Source organism: Apodemus sylvaticus, chromosome 1, assembly GCF_947179515.1.
Source record: "Apodemus sylvaticus chromosome 1, mApoSyl1.1, whole genome shotgun sequence".
In the NCBI taxonomy this organism is placed as follows: Eukaryota; Metazoa; Chordata; class Mammalia; order Rodentia; family Muridae; genus Apodemus; species Apodemus sylvaticus.
The window spans coordinates 12,291,355-12,295,437 of NC_067472.1; positions in this window are offsets into that span (position 1 = coordinate 12,291,355).

The window sequence follows — 4,083 nt, forward strand, 5'->3', positions numbered from 1 at the left end:
GTGAATCCAAAGAGAAGTGATGATGACCAGGGCCATTCCTGACCACCATCTTTATCATGGTCAGTCTGCGAACTGAGCATGCCCCAAAGTAGTCCTGTATGTTATTTTAACCATGGGCAAGAAGATCTGGGCAGTGCATGTGCGAATATGAGTCAGCCATCCATTTTGTCTGACCTATGACCTTAAAGTAATTATGTTCAAGAATGTTGTGCCCTGATGTAAAGGATCCCTGAATAAAAGATCCACAGTTTCTTTGCTGAAGTTGAATGTTACTTTAAACACATTTTCTTTCCTTTCTACCTGCTACAGGTAAAGGGTTCTTAAATATCTTTCCAGTATTATTCAGCTACAACTATTTTTGGCTTTGCATTTATCATAGTGTTAATCCATTGTTCCTCTGGATTAAAATAAAATTCTGCTGCATATTTTGAAGTCATCAGAACATAATCCATCAATGAGAATAATACAACTCAATCAACTATCAATAACACAAGGCTGATAACCAGCAGTTTTCTGTCCACTGTCTACTCTCTTTTTCTTATTTTCTTTCTCATAAAATGTGAATTCTATGTTTAACTCTGTACCCCATTTTTTAATGGGTACAGAGTTAAACAAACAATTCTCACCTGAAGAACTTCGGATGGCAGAGAAACATCTTAAAAAATGTTCAACTTTATTAATAATTAGGGAAATGCAAATCAAGACAACCCTGAGGTTTCACCTTACACCAGTCAGAATGGCTAAGATTAAAAATTCAGGAGACAGCAGGTATTGGAGAGGATGTGGAGAGAGAGGAACACTCCTCCACTGCTGGTGGGGTTGCAAATTGGTACAACCACTCTGGAAATCAGTCTGGCGGTTCCTCCGAAAACTGGGCACCTCACTTCCAGAAGATCTTGCTATACCACTCCTGGGCATATACCCAAAAGATTCCCCAGCATGTAATAAGGATACATGCTCTACTATGTTCATAGCAGCCCTATTTATAATTGCCAGAAGCTGGAAAGAACCCAGGTATCCCTCAACAGAAGAGTGATTGCAAAAAATGTATATCTACACAATGGAGTACTATTCAGCCATTAGAAACAATGAATTCATGAACTTCTTAGGCAAATGGATGGAGCTGGAGAACATCATAGTAAGTGAGGTAACACAGACTCAAAAGATGAATCATGGTATGCACTCACTAATAAGTGGATATTAACCTAGAAAACTGGAATACCCAAAACATAATCCACACATCAAATGAGGCACAAGAAGGACGGAGGAGTGGCCCCTTGTTCTGGAAAGATTCAGTGAAGCAGTATAGGGCAAAACCAGAACGGGGAAGTGGGAAAGGGTGGGTGGGAGGACAGGGGAAGAGAAGGGGGCTTATGGGACTTTCGTGGAGTGGGGGGCTAGAAAAGGGGAAACCATTGGAAATGTAAATAAAAATATATCGAATAAAAAAAAAAAGAAAAGAAAAATGTGAATTCTAAAGAACTCATCACACTACACAATGGATTTTATTTTTCCTTTGTTTTAACTAAAATACCTTCAAGCATTGGTAAAATCCCATTGTCCCTACTTTTAGATTACTATATCCAATCTACAGGTGAATATTTTTAAAAGTTCTATTGGTTATTTTATTTACATTTCAAATGACATCCTCTTCCCATTTCCCCTCTGCAAAACACTTATCCCATCCCTCCTCCCCCTGCTTCTACGAGGGTTCTCCCCCTACCATTTCCCCACTCCTGCCTCACCACCCTGGCATTCCTCTATGCAGGGGTATTGAGCCTTCATAGGACCAAGGGCCTTTCCTCCATTGATGCCAGATAAGGCCACCCTCTGTTACATGTGCAGCTGGAGCCATGGGTCCCTGCACATGTATTCTTTGGATAGTGGTTTAGTCCCTGGGAGCTCTGGTTGGTTCTGGTTGGTTGGCTGTTTTCCCTATGTGGTTTAAAACCCCTCAACTCCTTCAGTCCTTCCCCTAACTCCTCCTGTGAAGGCTCTTCACAGTGTCTGGGTTTGATGATCCATATGGTATGGATCTACAGGTGGGGTAGTCTCTAGATTTCAAAACTTTCAAAACTTTCTTCCATAGTCTTAGTTTTCTACTTTCTAAAACTATACACACACACACACATACCTATTTTTTTCATGGTCCTTTTTCTTTCCCAATCAATGTTGATGACACAGAGTCAAACTTTACTTTGGAAATAGAAACAACACCCAATGTCCTTCAAGTTTTTTCTTCCTAGACTGTCCTATTATTGGATTCACTGCCAAATTTCTCCCTGTTCTCTACTCAAGATAAAATATATGCCTCAATATTGAGAGACTTGTGAGAGGACATGAAAGTAACAAAAGATAAAGATAAATTTCTAATTTAGCCATTGAACATTGAATGGAAATGTAGCATAATTGATGGAACAATATTACACCCTGTGTTTATGCTCTCTGCTTATGTACTTTATTTTCTTCACAATGCTCATTGTTGTCTAAAATATCCTTGTTATGATATTTGTATTTAATAGGCATTATCTCTTTTCAATTATAAAGTCTCCAGCAAAGAAGAGTGCTTGTCTCTCTTGTTCTCTGAAGCTTCTTAAGGAACTAAACAATGCCTCAACAGAAAAGGATATTTTTTCTCATATTTATTAAATACAAAAAAAAGAAGAAAATGATCATTCATTTCCCACACTTGAGCACAATGCCTGAGACAATAGTTTGTGCAAAATTAAGCGTAGTAGTTTTTCAGATTGTTTTGCCTATATTTTAAGGCTATTCCCCCCTTGTGGGTCCTTCTGATCAAATCAATGCTTACTCCATAATGGACACTTAATGTTTCTTAACTAAATATAAAAATGGAGGAAGAGAGTTTTGGAAGCGGTAAGTATTAAAACAATACAAGCAGGTGTTCAAAAGTAACACAGAATAGGTTCCATGTCTTGGGGAATAGTGGCACATGCCAGGCACTTAGGAGGTGGAGGCTGGAAGACTGCAAATTCAAGGTCATGCATAGCTTCACTAGTTCAAAGCCAGCCTTTACACCCTGTCTCAAGGGGAAGGTAGGAGAAACAATAAAGATAAGAAAAGATCAAACAAAATTAAAGTTGGTAGCTACCAACTGGAAGACCTCAGTTGCAGAAGATGTAGTTGGACTTGAATATTCTGGGTTTACTATAAAATCTCAGCACCATTACCTGGTACATGACCCTGGGTTCAACCACCAACATACACCAGCATACATTCTCCCCCCCACCCCCCGCATATGTGTGTGTATATGTGTCTATGTGCTTACACACATACACACACACACACACACAAAGAGAGAGAGAGAGAGAAAAAGAGAGAGAGAGAGAGAGAGAGAGAGAGAGAGAGAGAGATGAATAAGAGTCAACATCAACTCTTACCCCATTTTTAATAGGGATATTTGGCTCTCTGGAATCTACCTTCTTGAGTTCTGTGTATATATTGGATTGGATATTAGCCCTCCGTCAGATATAGGGTTGGTGAAGATCTTTTCCCAATTTGTTGGTTGCCATTTTGTCCTTTTGACAGGGTCTTTTGCCTTTCAGAAACCTTGTAATTTTATGAGGTCCCATTTGTCAATTCTTGATCTTAGAGCATATGCTATTGGTGTTCTGTTCAGGAACTTTGTGCCTGTGACCATGTACTTAAGGGTCTTCCCCAGTTTCTTTTCTATTAATTTCAGTGTGTCTGGTTTTTTTTTTCTATCTTCTTTGCTTATATTACAAATGCTTTCCCCTTTTCCGGTTCCCCCCTCCCCATATATCCCATAAGCCCTCTTCTCTATACCCATTCCCCAATCACCCTCCTCCCATTTCTCTGTCCTGGTCTCCCCTACAATGCTGCATCAAGCTTTTCCAGGACCAGGGCCCTCTCATTCCTTCTTCTTGGGAATCATTTGATATGCTAATTCTATCTTGAATATTCAGAGCTTCTGGGCTAATTAATATCCACTTATCAGTGATTGCATTCCATGTGTATTCTTTTGTGATTGGGTTACCTCACTTAGGTTGATATTTTCCAGTTCCAACCATTTGCCTAAACATTTCATGAATTCATTGTTTT